We start from the raw sequence: 16,198 nt of genomic DNA on the forward strand, positions 1-16,198 counted from the left end.
ACTGGATTTTAAAATATTTAAATAGTCTTGGATCCCCATTTTTTGGTAGTAATATAATCAAGTCCTTAATCTACTTGGAGCCGTCTTTTGCAGATAAATCATAACTGGAAAACACCAGGTTAAACATAAATGTTAAACCCCACATCATGCGCTACCTTTTATACAAGAGATGCAAACTTTCTTAAAAGAGCTTGGTTGTGTCCCTATCTAACTTGACTAACCCAGAACAACTTCTGGAAACACAAATGAATTTGTTTAAGATACCTTTTCAGCCTTGGGTCTATGATAAAAGGTAAAGGGACCCCTGAGCATTAGGTCCAGTCGTGACCAACTCTGGGGTTGCGGCGCTCATCTCACTTTATTGGCCAAGGGAGCCGGCGTACAGCTTCTGGGTCATGTGGCCAGTGTGACTAAGCCGCTTCTGGAGAACCAGAGCAGCGCACAGAAACGCCATTTACCTTCCTGCCGGAGCAGTACCTATTTATCTACTTGCACTTCGAACTGCTAGGTTGGCAGGAGCAGGGACTGAGCAATGGGAGCTCACCCTGTCGTGGGGATTTGAACTGCCAACCTTCTGATCGGCAAGTCCTAGGCTCTGTGGTTTAACCCACAGCGCCACCTGCATCCCTTGGGTCTATGATATGCCTTCCCTAGTATCACTTTTCCCTTGAAAGAAACCAGCTTCCACCCAAATGAGTATTGTACTGTGATCCGGACATCTATTGTCACTGTCAAACAACTGAGCCATCACAAGATTATATAGATTAACTGACATGCTCTTTACTTAGTGAGAAATGATTCCAGAATCTCGTTGTGATGCCCTTAGGAAAAAATATATGGTTGTTATGAGTTGGAGCAGGGGAAAGTAGGCTGTATGCAAGATTTTTCTAATCCCTGGATCTAACAGGTGTTAAAATATAAGCCAGGTTAGCTTCTGGTGTTGAGGTGATTGCCTGGGTGATGGGCCATTAATAGAACAAAGAAAAGGGAGCTCTGTTTGAAACAGTAAATGGGTGTAACCCCTCCCTCAACTGAGATATGGTTAGAAGGTCAAAGCCTTAGTTTAGAGTGGCAGCGATGTGAGTTAGAAGGAAAGCAGCAAGCTGAAGTCAGAGCAACGAATCCAGAGCAATGAATCCAAGACTGTGGCTATGGGAGAAACAAGGCCCTTTTTGGGTGTTAATGCTGTGAACTCCTCCATCATGGGCTCAGGTTGTATACCTGCATAAATAAACCATATATCCTAAAGACACATGAACCCCAGATAAGTGCCTGGAACCCCGGAATCTCGCACCGCTTGGAGATTGGGGCACAACAATATATTTCATTTCCAAACTCCTGTGCCATCACAAGAGCAAAGGTTTACAACTAGAGCTCCTGATCCCCAGAAACTTGACACATCTAGCATCATATAAACACTTATCCTTTTATCTATTTCATGTTATGAAACCTCAATCAGAAACTACTTCAGAGGAGGCAATAGTTGATAGTCTGCAAAAGCGTGTTATTCAGGCTGCTGAAATGACATGCTTGAAGTTCTGATATTCATCCTTGAATGAAAAGTAGCTTATTTGTAATTTCAAATGTCACTATGTCTTCAGACAGGTTCCACATCTGACAAACTTACAAGCAGCACATAATCCTCTGGTATAGCTTTGACTAAAATGGTTTGCTTAATATAAAACTGTTTTCCCCCAATGTTATTTTCTTGAACATTAAATGCTTCTTAAAATTTATCAAATTAATCTTATTGAAGCTGCTGGAAAAGTTCATAGCTGGATCCCACATGTTTCAGAGAGGGAATCTTTCCTTATATTCCTCCTGTACTAGCTTAGATCATCCTCAGACTGTGCTTCAAAGTCCAACTCCGTGGAATGCAAGAACGGTTCTTGTGAGAAGCACCTCTTACATCAAGCACCTCTGGACTCCCTGCCCCAATAGCCCAAATCCCCCTTTCTCTATTGGTCTTGGGAGTGGTGCAAAAAATGCATCTATTCCATTTGGCCTCTGATTCAGTTGGCTTGATGGCTTGATCTGCTGATTTCGGTTTGCTTGCTCATTTGTTGAATTTGTTTTGTTATGGTATGGCACTCTGAATGCTGGGAAAAGTAGCCAACAAATGGTTTTTAAAAATAAATGAATGCATTTGTCTCTGGGGGAAGTCGATTACAATCCCACAGTGAACTGGAGTGGCAGGTGAAAAAGAAGACAGGATCTTCCACTTTCTACACCATTGTGTGAAAAATTCAGATGTAGCCTGCTGAAGCTATACCTGTTGAAATTGTGTCTTCTAGTCAACTATTTTTATTGCACTGCATTGCATTGATATCCCATCTTTTTCTCCAAGGAGCTCAAGGTAAGTTCACGGCCCAGTCTGACACTCTAACCACTAAACCACACTGTCTCTCTACAGGTGCCCTGTCCTCTTTTGCATCTGGGTGACTACCCAAAACCGGAATCTGCTCATGCTAACACTCCAATGAGAAGAGCAGGTCCACCACAACTTCTCCAGTGACAAAACTCTACAATATTTTTGAAAAACCATATGTAGAAGGATGCCGTACACGCGCCACCCTTCGTGATATTAAAATTTAGCCAACAATCCTATGGACACTTGCTTGGAAGCAAGTTTCATTGAACTCAATGGAGAGAAGGCGCACATAGGACTGCACTGTGAATGTTTTATCAGCTCAGTCGGTAGAGCAGGCATAGGCAAACTCTGGCCCTCCAGACGTTTGGGACTACAATTCCCATCATCCCTGACCACTGGTCCTGTTAGCTATGGATGGTGGGAATTGTAGTCCCAAACATCTGGAGGGCCAGGGTTTGCCTATGTCTGCGGTAGAGAAAGAGACTCTAAATTTCAGGGTTGTGAATTCAAGTCCCATGTTGTCCTGTATTGCAGGGGATTAGCCTCGATGGCCCTTGGGTCCCTTCCAACTCTACAATTCTATGATTATGGTGTAATCAAGGTGAAGTTAGACATGCCCATTTCATACCGAGTTGTGTGGGGGTGTGTGTGTCCAATTTTAACAATAAAAGGAGCATGACAATATACCCTCCCTGGACCTGCTACTTACCTCCACACAAGTCCTCACCCCACCAGCACTTTTAATCCTGCCAAGTTCACTTCTGATACTGGGACCTTGCTGAGGAGCAAGGTGTTCAAAGGGAGGCTCTGCAGAGAAGGGCGACAGCATCCCTTTTGCTGCCAGAATTGGATCTTACCACCCTGCTTTCTACATGACTGGATCGGCTATGTGTAGAAACTCATGGAATTGCTATTGTCCAGTGTGATTTGACTTCTACTGAAATTTGCGTCAAGAAAATCTGCGTCTTGCTCTAAGTTCAGGGATGACTGCCTTGTGTTTTAGTCCCTCAAGTTGATTAGCATTTTTTCTGAGAAGCTAGTCATTGTTCTCGTATGTATATAATTTCTTAGGAAGACATAACTCTGCATTTAGAAACATTTAAGTGTAAAACTTGAGAACAAAAACACTGAAAAGGGTGGATGGATGGATGGATGAACAGGAATGTTTCCAATCAACGTGAAATGGCTATGGTTCTTTGGATAACCAAACTTCAGTTTTCCTTTATTTCAAGCTCAACACATGAAATAGCTAGTTTTCAGACACAAAAGTTCATCAGCTTGCAATCACAATTAAAGAAAAGTTAATATCAGCTTGAGAATGGCAAGTACAAAATATGGCTTTATCAAAAACATAACATCATGCCATGTGCAGCTAAGAACCAAAAAATTACCTGTATTGCCAAATGCCCTAATTTTCTCAACCATTCATCAACAGAAAACCCTTTCCTTTCCTTGCAGTAGATAAAAGCAGCCATTAGTCTCTGAACTGCAAGTTCTTGGGTGTGTTTTTTTCCCCAGGAAGAAGAAAATCCTGGAGAAAATATCAGCTGGGTGTGCACATAACAAGGTCCAGAGAGACACATCCAGAGGTTTCCTCTCATGTTGAAATTATGTTGGAGCTGTTTTCTGTTCTTTCAGAGCTATGCAAGTGCCAGAATAACTGCAAGGCTTGCAAGTCCTAGTATATCTCAAGCCTTTCCCAAGGCACCCCAACACTATCTGAGGCACTGAAACTATGGCAACCGAATAAGAAAGCAGCTTCCATGATTAATAGATGAAGAGGCCAAGGACAGTGTCAAGCTAGGCCATAACTCAAGAATGGGAAAGGAATTAGCACAGAACCATGTCAAACTGGCACTAAACAGAAGATGTTGACAGGTATCAATGGTTTTCATTTTATTAAACTCATAAAATGAAGCAAATTATCTGTTTCCTCTTTTCTCTTTTCCTGAAAACATGTATCCCATTCAAGTAGCGAGAGAGAGAAATCCTCTATAATGAAGCACGGTTGGCTACTTAAAAGAGATTGTCTGCTATTTTACCAGAAACTTTTCCTGGAGTTAAGATGTAGATTTTGCTAGAGAGTCAGAAACAAGACTTCACTTTCACTAGCTGCATAAGGAGATGCTCTCCTTTTAATTACTGAAAGATTCTTGTGAGGTTTTTGTGGCTAAGCAATATTGACGAAAAGCACATGGTATAAATACTGGGAGGGGAAAGTGCATAATCAATATGGCAATCACAATCCCACTCCAGGAAAATGTCTAGCTTTTATACGCTGGGCCCAGACTATGGCTGAATTCCATGTCATAAAATCATCCATTTGCTCCTGATGCCATGAGTATTTGGTTTCCATTGAAGGCAGCTGGATATAGAATCCATAGGCGTAATGGAGTATTTCCCCGCCCCCCCCCCAACAACTTTTGCCAACAGCTTCATCCTGCAGTCTAGGATGTAGGCAAAAATAAAAATACCACAAATTTCAACATAGTATGCCTGATTCCTTTCTGGACATGTTTTGCTCGGTAGCTACAGAATAGAATTGTGAGGACCAATATATTCACAGTGAATTCCAAGTATCTGCACTAAAACACTGTATATGGTAATTGCTATTATTTAAAAAAAAATACTTTTAAAGGGAAAGGTCAGTCCTGAACGTAGTGAGTTACCATATGTCTTCCCTCTTGAGATGCAGCAACTGGCAGTTCTGTTAATAGCTGGCTTATCATTTTCCATCCATGCTTCAGTCTCTACAGATACACTTTGGGATTTTATTTTGAAAAGCCCATTCGGACAAAAAGGAACTTGTAGTCTTTTTATACACTGAACAGATACTTACGTGGAGTTGGTAACATTCAGAAACAAAATAACATAACATGATTCCATATGGCAGCATCCCAATACGCTTAACATAAGAGATGATTAAACTTTAAGGGTAAAGGGAATCCTGACCATTAGGTCCAGTCATGACCGACTCTGGGGTTGCATGCTCATCTCGCTCTATAGGCCGAGGGAGCTGGCATTTGTCCACAAACAGCTTCCAGGTCATGTGCCCAGCATGACTAAGTCGCTTCTGGCGAACCAGAGCAGCGCATGGAAACGCCGTTTACCTTTCCGCCGGAGCGGTACCTATTTATCTACTTGCACTTTGAGGTACTTTCGAACTGCTAGGTTGGCAGGAGCAGGGACCGAGCAACGGGAGCTCATCCTGTTGTGGGGATTCGAACCGCTGACCTTCTGATCAGCAAGTCCTAGGCTCTGTGGTTTAACCCACAGCGCCACCTGCGTCCCTTTTGATTAAACCTTGAATCAAATTTTACACATGAATATATTTTACTTAGAAACTTCATTTTTTGTTATCGATTACATGCATTTACTGATATGCAGTGAGGGGAGATTTGTTTGTTTGTTTGCTGTACACTTTCTTCCAGTTCATCCTATGCCTCTCTATTTAACATTAGCTGCTTTTATGCTTCTTAACTGTCATGAATAGTAAACAGTTTCTATGTATACTTATTTAAAATAAGCTATTCTCTGGCAGCCTAAATATTTAAAATGTTTAATTCCACCAATGTAATTTTCAGTTTCCCACAGCAGGTTTTGGAACCTTAGAACCACTGTTTAATGGCTTGGTTTAATTGAGGTGGAAAATCTAACTCTGGTCTGTTACTACTTCAATCGTGGGAGTTCCTGAATGCTTGCTTCTTCCTACAAAACAAAAACCCTGCAGAAAACTAGATGGAAGGGGAAATGCTTTTCCTTGACTGCTATGTTACTATTCTCACTGGCATTCAAAATATTGGTAAGTACTCAAATCACGAGGCTGTGTCCCCTGCAGTTCAGGCACCAATCTATCGGGCTCATACTATAGCTCTGTGACTGTAACAAATGTTTGCTTTAGGTGTCAACTTTGGCTTCAAGGGAGGATATAAATAAAATAGCAACATACTAGGATTCGTCTAGTACAGTGGTACCTTGGTATGCAACCATTTTGGATTACAACCATGTCAAACCCGGAAGTGCGTGTCCCTTTTTTTGGATTACAACTCATTTTTTTTTGGAGGCCCCATTGGCGAAAGCACGTCTTGGGTTACAACCTGTTTTGGTTTACAACCGGACCTCCGGAACAGATTATGGTTGTAAACCAAGGTACCACTGTACACTACAGGTAATTCAGAAGAGGGTATTATTGTATTTAAGGAGTTAAATGTAATAACTCACAAAAGTTGGGCAGGATTCCACTGGATAACTACACGGAACTCTATGCAAATAGATTAAAAACCAAAACAAAACTACTGGAAATTCTCATTCAAGATTCCATAAATTTGTCTCATTTTCTCACCTCAAGACTGGCTTAACCATAATAAAAGTAGAGGTGTTAATTCATGGTTCAGGACAAATTCCGGATCAAGTAATTAAGTACTCACGACCTATCTTTCAGCACAAGCTGCCAAAGTTCTTGGATTTAAGCCAAGTTAGTCCCTCTGAAATTGACTGTACTAACTCTTCTTAAAGCCAGTTATTCTAGCTTATTTTATGAAGCATTAAGTTGACCTATCAGTTGAGCAAATTTAGTTATGCTAACCGAATTGACATCAAATAGCCAGCCTGTGAAAAGTTTGCATAAAGCCAACTCTGAGCACTACCAGTGTGATTAGAATTTTCTCCAGTGCCCCAAGGTGAGATCACAACACATGAACTTTCTTAGCTACCGACAATGCCGGTTTTTTTTTTATCCCATGCTTGTCCACAAAGATGCAATAGTCCACTGTTTCCAGGCAATGGAAGCCATTGGAAATCCACAAATGCCACACACTGCTGAGCTTAGTCAGTACCAAATGGGCGAGTCTGCAGTAGTCATGATGTAAGCCACTGGCCATGCAACTCCTCAGTTCAAAACCTTAGTCTGAGGCTAGGGGAGACAGGCTAATAGCATATTTAGGTGCAATATTCAAACCAAATGTTTATGATTATGGGGAGGTGACCAGTCAAGTGCTATCTTAAGTATAATTGCTCATGTGTTTGCATCCAACAAAGTCATTGTGCTCTCAGAATAACTTAAGTTCACACAATGGCACTATCCTACTCTTCTTCTCCTTTGTTGCTGTTGTTGTTTAGTCGTGTCTGACTCTTCGTGACCCCATGGACCAGAGCACGCCTCCCACAGTTTGGTCAAACTCATGTTGTTAGCAGCTTCGAGAACACTGTCCAACCATCTCGTCCTCTGTCATCCCATTCTCCTTGTGCCCTCCATCTTTCCCAACATCAGGGTCTTTTCCAGGGAGTCGAGTCTTCCCATGAGGTGGCCAAAGTACTGGAGCCTCAGCTTCAGGATCTGTCCTTCCAGTGAGCACTCGGGGCTGATTTCCTTAAGAATGGATTATTCTCCTACCACCCCCCAGAATTTGCTGCAGAGGCTTGGGTGAATCCCAGCAGCAGTTGGGGGGCATATGGGGAGAGAAGATAGCAGGGATGTTCTGCACAAGCACGACTTCACAGGAGATAATTAAAACTTGCTCTCTCATAATTGTGCTTGGGATTGCAAGTTTAGTTGCAAATTGCTTTGGGAAAGGGCTCATTGACAAAATAACACCACATTTGCTTTGTGGCATTTAACTGCACACACAAAATGGCAAGGCACATGGGTCACTATTTTAGAACCTGCCAAGTTGAGGTTTCAGGATGGATATGGAAAATGGTACCAGCTGAGAACTGGTAAAAGTGTTGAAAGCAAGGCGTTGAAAACACATTGGAATAAAAACATTTTAAAGACAGAATCCAGGCAGCTACAAGTTCTAGGCTTACAAACCGGATTCCTGTTGCTACTGTCCTATTGCGACCGTGGAGTGAAAACAGCAGCTGCCAACCCACAGACAGCAGCATCCTCTCTGTCAGGTGACCTGATCGCTGTATATCTCTTACCCATCTAACTGTGATGCTTTGAAATGTACTTAGTTAATTACCAGAGGCACTTCACGACCACCAATTAAGACATTACAGAGGAAATACTAGCTTCTGGCTTGCTTCTCTGGGATGGAGGAAACACTGGAAACCACTTGGAAGAAGATGCAGATGGAAAGTCTGGAGAAAAGTGTCAAATTAAAAGTTGGGCGAGATCTTCTGTAATCAATGTTCTGGGTTGAGCATCGATCTCACCAATGACAATGACAAGTCTTGTCAGTGTAGACTTGACTAAATAATTACATGAGTATGCAGACACCCACAAATTGAGCCTTTGTCATTCCCTCTTCTTAAGGTGTTTTTCAGCTACAGAAAAAGTTACGTTCTATGTTCTGAAAAGGCTACCAATTTTCTGAATTACATTAGTGCCATGAACAGCAAAAGTTACATTTCCCTAGCCAGGTGATGAGGCGGAAACTATGTCCTGAGCTGCAAATAATTGTGAAGTCGTCCACTCCACAGAGAAGGGCATTTACATTTGAAGGCCTTCTTTGGCTGAGATCATATCCAATAGGTTACTTAACATGTTTTACTCATGCCTGGTTGGTTTTAATTAACTATGTGGTTACTTTTACCAAGATTGCATTGGGGTTGGAATACTCAGAATATACAACGAGTTGTCAGTTTTTCCTCCAGTGTGGTGTAGTGGTTAAGAGCGGTAGTCTCGTAATCTGGGGAACCGGGTTCGCGTCTCCGCTCCTCCACATGCAGCTGCTGGGTGACCTTGGGCCAGTCACACTTCTTTGAAGTCTCTCAGCCCCACTCACCTCACAGAGTGTTTGTTGTGGGGGAGGAAGGGAAAGGAGAATGTTAGCCGCTTTGAGACTCCTGAAGGGGAGTGAAAGGCGGGATATCAAATCCAAACTCTTCTTCTTCTTCTTCTCCATGATATGATCCACTAAATATCAGCATTCTCTGACTCAACATATGTCAGGGATGAGGAACCTATGGTCCTCCTGGTGTTGCTGGACCGGCCTACAGTCAAGGATGATGCAAGTTATTTGAAAGGCAACAGGTTCCCCATTGTTTCTACCTTGGAAGTAGAATGGAATCTGTTCTGGAATTTAATTCGACTTCCAAAACGTTTGAAAACCAAAGCACAGCTTATTATTGGCTGCAGGACGCTCCTGTAGCCAATCAGAAGCCGCAGAAACCCCGTCGGATGTTTGGCTTCCAAAAGAACGTTAAAAAACCAGAACACTCATTTCCAGGTCTCGATTGTTCGGGAGTCAAGGTGTTTGAGATCCAAGGTAAGACTGTATATGAATGCATTTATTGAAGCCCTAAATTGTGCAGATTTTGTCTTATTTCAACCAAATTAACTTTGTTGAATAATCCCATCTGTTTTGGTCTTTGAGATATTCAATTATGTCATGTAGAAAAAGAGGTAATAAAGGCACCACTTTTGTTCCTATGCCATGTTCTCCTCCCTCTAACAGCATATAATCCGCCTCAAGAATTTAAAACGGTGAGTGCACTTGAAATCCCAGTGTCTAACTGCTCTTGGTCTGTAACCTGTCAGGTTAATGAGTGATAGATTTCTACAGAACACACCGGACATTCCTCTAGATAGCACAGCAATGTATTCTTGCAAATAAGCAAAGATGCAATGCATTTGTTAGGTGAGGTCAATTTAATCCTTTTATGCCTTTATTGCCTTAAACCATGTGAGCGCCTTTCATATGCATTTATGTTTAGTTCTTCTTGCTCTTGTGGAGGTGACAAATCTCCCCTTTCCTTTACCAAACAAGCACACAAACAAGTTTACAACTGCCGACTTCCTTTTAACGAGCACAGTTCTATTTTGGATTTATCACAGATCATTAATTTGCTCTCTTTTTTATCAATGAAAGCAGTTCCTTGCCCTTAACCCCTGCTGCCCCTTTTTCCAGACTCCAGCTGCACTAGCTTCACTCCTCAAATTACAACCTGTGGAAAAGGGCTATGGCTCTAGCATCTGCTTTTGTTACCATGAAATAGCTGGAGATGTTAAGTAGAAGTGTCCTTTATCCATTTGAGTGCCCAGTTACTTTCCCTTTCAGGAAGCTTGGTTTAGCACATGAAGTAGGTCTCTTTAATTATCAGAAAAATAAGCACTATGATGTTAACTAATGGAAAGTATGGGGAACATATGTGAAAATTGGATTCTTTTTACTCATGGTTCAGATCATCTTTGACTTTTTGTATAAAGCAAACGAACAAACCAACCATCTCCTATCTATTGTATTCCCTGCAGCCACTCCCCTCCCCTCCCCTCTATACAGTGTTTCAGCATTTGCAGACAGCATGTACCAGTTTTCAGTTCCTCCTTATGTTAAGCTCTTATTAAAGTCAGTAGATTTTCCCAAGTAAGAAAGGACGAAGGCCTATATATAGTTGTCCGGAAGATCCAGATTAAGTTTTATAAACTATCAGTGTTTAAATGGGATCATGCCAATACCATGAGAAATTATATCACATAGAGAAATATCCTGGCAGTGTACTTTCACTTAAAGAAAAGTCCCAGTCATCTCATGCACTGAACAATATATGCAGTTGTTACTTAAAAATAAAGGTCTAAAGAGCCTAGTTCTTCCCTATTCTCCACTTTTTCAGTAAACATTGTGAAGCGACACAATGCAATCCTATGCATATCTACTCATAAGTAAACCTTATTGATTTCCATGGGACTTGCTTCCATGGTGTTTTTAGAATTGCAGCCTGAGAGTCCCACTGAACTCAGTAGATCTTTCTTCCGAGTACACATGGATAGGATATGCTCTGTGGAGCAGTTAATTAAAGCAGAAAAAAACTACAAACTCTGTGGGGTTTTGGAAAGTAATATTTCTAGGTATCAACAGAGCCATCCTGCAAGCTTTCTTAAAGCACCTCCCTCTACCCTACGGAAATATATTCCTAGAAAAGCAGTAAGTCCAGGAAACAAGGATGGCAGAATCAAGACCAAAAACGTGACATTCCAACAGTCTCAACTGGTTCGTCTGCTTTTTAAAACAAAGGTCACAATACAAAAACAACATTGTCTTTCACAAAAATAGTAGAATATAAAAGAACAATAGTTGGAGACAGAATTCTGCCACTTTTATTTAATGTTAGGTTAATAATTAACCTTGGTTCTGAATTATGATGTGTGTTGGTAACTTCGGTTTAATAGAAATTGCTTGATGCATTCATGACGATTTAACTTCCATTGTGTTGTGGATGACAAAATATTCCCATCACAAACAAACCGAACTGATTGTTTCCTATTTGAACAATCTTAAATCTACAGGTTTTCAATTATATTTATAAGAACCCACTCCTGGGGAAATAATAGTTTCCTTCACAAAAATGGGAGCTGATATACAAAAATATGCATACAGGGTTTAGGAACACAAATGCTAAGAAAACAATAAGCATTGCACAACGAAGCCAGCTATAGAAATTCACTGGTCCCAGATAACTATATCCATAAACCACAGCACTGAATGAAAACTCAAGAGAGATTGTGATTTATTTATTTTTACATTCAGCCTTGAACTCTGCTTTTCAGTCACCACAACCAAGCGGATTTTCACTTCTCTTTCCATGAAACTTCTGCAAGACAAAACACTGTGTGAACCAGCCATCATCTCTGCAAGTCCCCGCCCCCCTTCTCTAAGAAAACCTTGAAACTTGTTCCAGCAATAGTTCCTGGAACCTGACAATACCCAAACTGGATTTCCCAGGGTCTGGATCCAGAACCCTTTGCCTAGATTGCTGCGAGCTGTTCTGCCGAATGATGCTCCAGGGAAACGAAGCCAGCAGCCAGCAGTTCCCAGCCTCCCCCCCCCCCCACAACTCCCCTGAGCTGCCTCAGTTCTGCTCCACTTCTCCAACAGACCAGCAGGCAGGGAAAACAACACATGGGGATTTGGAGGCTTCCCACTTTCACTCATGCAAATTCACAGCCAGAGCACTTAATGCACATTACTCTCAGCCCAGAGCTTTCCAGGCTCATGTAGCCAGCACACCTTAACAGCTAACACACCACCAGCACCAGCCAACAGCCTCTGCTCTCCCTTCAGTTGCTGGGCTGGCTTAAGGTGGTAATACTGAGAGAATCTCCCACTGACCTCTTTTTTTATTATTATTCCAAAGAAGTCTGGGCAGTGCTGGGAGGGGGCCTATCAGCTTCCCATGAGCTGCACCTCCTTCCCCAGTGAGCGGAGAACTCCCATTGACTCCTTTCTTCTCCAGTCTGTGGGCATTATCTTCATCCAGTCAGCAGTTTTGAGGGAACAAAAATTTCTGCCCAAGGACTTTCCACGTTCACACCATTCCCTAGTGTCAAAGGGAAGTTAGGGGAGAACAACTGAAACATGATGTTTGGGGGGCAGTGATAGTTGGTACTTGGTTTCGGGGGGCTGCATAGAAACTGTACTACTGTGTTCCCCCCAAATCCTATTCCCTTAACCCCAAATAGGGGAGCTGGCTGTGGTTATTAAAGTGGCGAGGCAAAGACACTCCGCACATGCTCAAAGGCACACCCCTTCACTATTACAGAAAGTAATACGTTGAAAAAGGGTTTGTCAGCTAATCCCTGGCTCAAATTAATCCCTGCTAGCCAAGCAGAGGGTGGTATGCACAGAAGTGCCCGTGGCTTCACAATATGCATCACAATAACTTATTAACATGTCACCCCAGGAACTGGTCAGTCTCCCAATACTATAATATACAAAGGACTTAATAGCACAAGGAGTTCTGTTTTGCAAGGGACCACGTTGCCTGGCGCTTCCCTTTCCCCTTCCCTAGCATTCCCCCTCAGGTAATGTGCATTATTACCTGTGCAGGATCACACGGGAGAGTCCTCTCCCCTCTTTTGCCCAGAGCAAAGGGCAAGAAACCTTCAGCTACACCTTCCTAAGTTCCCCTCCAAGGTGTCATGTAAGCCCCATTGTCCTCTCCACTTCTAGGTCTAGAGAAATCTCCCATGCTTTCGGTGGTCAAGGGACACCCATAAGGGGGTGAAGGAGGTGTGCACACAGAAAACCACACGGGTGCCAACTTAAATAAAATATTGGGGGGGGGGCAGTTTGGCTTCGCCCCGCATAATTGATCACAAGACATGTTTGCATGGCGATGCCCATCAACTTGGGGAGGCGGCGGCCCCCTCAGATATTGCATTTGGGGGAGGGAGCAGAGGCCCCCCAGGAGTTGCCTGCACACACACAAGCGGCAAGAGAAAGGGAAGGAGCCCCGTTATTAACTCCTCCCTTCCGCGGAGGCTGCAGGAGGGACTTGAGGCGAGAGAGAGGAACCCGCGAGCGCGCCACTCCTGCTCCTCTCCCCCCCCCCAGAAAAAAAGGGAGCAACGGCGACAGGAACCTTGCCCTGCGCGGCTCCGCTCTCCCCCCAGACCCCAAACGCCTCTCCTCCTTCGCTTTCTCCCGTCAGTTCTCCAGAGAGAAGCCGACTCGACAGCTGCCCCTCCCCTCAACCGCGGGGTGCAACAGGGGGAAGAGAGAGGAGCAGCAGCAGCCCTCCGCCCGCGCCAAGCCCCGTCCCCAATCTCGCAAACAAAGCCGGAGACGGGCGGCGCCGTCACACACGCTGCTCCCCCCCCCCGCCAAGGGACCAGGGTGGGCACCGGTCACTGCGCCGAGGGCGGAGGAGAGGCGTTGGCCCCGGCAGGGGAAGGCGAGCTCGGGGGTGGGGTGGGGGGACAGGGGGGTCCGCCTCTCCCTCAGCCCCAAGTTTCCCTCCTGGCCCGACGGCTCCGCCAGCCCACCTGCCCTCGCCGCTCGCCGCCGCTTCTCCTCCGCCGTCACATTGTCTCCGAAACAAAGGCTCCACGCCCATCCCGCTCGCCCCCCAAGGAAGCCTCGTGCGGAGCGACGGGGAAAAGCCGGGCTCGGAGCGGCGCGGCTGCACTGCCTGCCCCCGAGGCGGGGGGTGTGTGTGTGTGTGGCGCGGCTTCACAGCCCGGCAGCCGCCCCTCCCCGCGGCGGCCAAGCAAGCGGGCAGCTCCCGGGCAAAGTGTCCCCGAACCGCGGAAGCGAGGGCGGAGGGAGGGCGCTTTTGCAACAAAACAAACGCGCCCAGTTCGTGCAAGATTAAGAGCAGGGCAAGAGAAATCAGGCGTTCTCCCCTCCCCGGGAAACTGTGCTGCGCGCGTGCACACACACACACACACACACTAACACGGACCCGGGTCAGGGGAGAGAAAGTGGCTCCAGCATGGAGCGTGCCCGAGCAGTCCTCGCCGTCTCCTGGCTCTGCAGCCGCCGCCGCTTCACCATCCTTCTGCTGTCCTGCAGGACCTGGCGCTGCAAGCTCCCCGCGCTTGCAAACGCAGCCCGGAACAATGCCCTCGTGCATATCCCGGAGCGCAGAGAAGCAGCAGCGCAGTGCATGGGGATGGGGGGGGGGAGAGAAGAGAGCGGAAAAAGGAGTTCACGTACCTCGTCGGTGCATGTATCTGGGAGGCTTACGAGGACAGGACTAGCTGATGGAGTGTCCCATTTAGTAATCCATTTAAGGGGATCGCTCCGCGAAACTCGATCCACTCTCGCCTTTGCAATCCTTTGTCATTATTACCGGCGTGCGTCCTAGGGGGAGCGGGGCGTGTGTGTGTGTATTGTGTGCGCGCGTGGGGCGGCGGCGTGTTGAGGTTTTGGGTGGTGGGGTGGGAAAGATTCAATATTTCGACTTTGGGGGCTGCGATGTGTCCATCTCCACGGAGGGTGGGGGGAAAAGGGGGAAAGGGTTGGGTGTGGGGAGGGGGAAATCAAAGAGCTCCGGTTACTCCTCTTCCCGAGGCCACTCGCGCTGCCACTCCAGTAAGTCCCCTTCCGACGGGTCGTGGGAGAGGAGAAGTCCTTTCAGGGTCTTGCGCTGCCCCTCCGAAAAAGTGCTCCCGGCGGGCGGGCGAGGCGTCTTGGGGGGAACTCCTCGTCGGCAGGCAGAGCTGCTGCTTGTGCCCCGGCAGGAGAGCGCGCTTCGCCCCAGCTCGCCTGGTCATTGAAGTGTGTGTTTGGGGAGGACTTCGCAGCAGCCTCTCTCGCTCTCTCTCTCTTTCTCTCCCGATCTCCCCGCGCCCTGCCTCTCTTCCCACTGCGAGTCTCCGTCCCAACTCTTCTGTCACTGGGAAGCAGCTTGGCTGGAGGTGGAGTCAAATCCCGGGCTGGATTCCGCGGAAACGGACTGCCCCGAGCATGACATCCACCTTCGCCCACTTCTCAAACAGCCAGCCCATGAATGTGTGTGTGGGTTTTTTTGGTGGGGGGGGGGCGAGGAGGGAATGGGGGAAGGGTGGGTGGGTGCGGGCAAAGTGCCAACACACCCACAGAAAAAAGAGAAATCGGGAGCCCTCCCTTTATTCCGCGCTCTCTTCTGTGCATACATTCGGTGTAACTGATGGGGATTCTGATGGGAAACCCGGGAACATGGAGAAAGTTTCTTCTGCCTAATTAAATAAAAAAAGAGATTTGTTTGAAAAGAAGAGGAGGAAGAAAGCCTGCGAAGGAACACTACCAGAGACGAGCTGCGAGAAAGGATTTGTTCATCGATTTTTTAAAAATTGAAAAGTTTAAACTTTAAAGCGATGTGTTAAGTCCTCCTTATTCAAACGGCGATACCGGGGATGATTTTCCCACTGCAACAAAGCGTTGCCAGCGGAAGGCGTGCGCAAAAGGAACTCTGCTCACAATTTAAGAATAATCTTTTGGAACGAGCCTAGCATAAGTTTTTTTTAAAGAGGGTTGCAAGCTACTTCCAGAATCTTTCACCCACACAAACGCGCTAATGTCCCCATTGACAACAGCTGCACTCTAATCAATAATGGGGGCAGGACTTCAAACCAAAGCCACCTCTCGTCTATATTCTGATCTGACCATTTTGGACTTACCC

At 45.4% G+C, this 16,198-nt stretch overlaps 1 protein-coding gene across 7 annotated transcripts in view; it reads right to left on the reverse strand.

The window, feature by feature from the left end:
• The window catches only part of SEMA6A (semaphorin 6A), a 183,339-nt gene extending 167,828 nt beyond the window's left edge, over nt 1–15,511 (reverse strand). For 5 of the 7 annotated variants that reach the window (XM_082191552.1, XM_082191549.1, XM_082191551.1 and 2 more), the window contains exon 1: nt 14,752–15,510. The gene's annotated coding sequence lies outside the window, so the exon portion shown is untranslated. Of the gene's footprint in view, nt 1–8,180; nt 8,201–14,751 lie in introns of those variants that run through there. The other 2 variants (XM_082191550.1, XM_082191547.1) reach the window with 2 other exon arrangements.
• Between the last annotated feature and the right edge of the window lie 687 nt (nt 15,512–16,198).

The sequence above is a fragment of the Podarcis vaucheri genome, assembly GCF_965113315.1.
Source record: "Podarcis vaucheri genome assembly, chromosome: 11".
Taxonomy (NCBI): Eukaryota; Metazoa; Chordata; class Lepidosauria; order Squamata; family Lacertidae; genus Podarcis; species Podarcis vaucheri.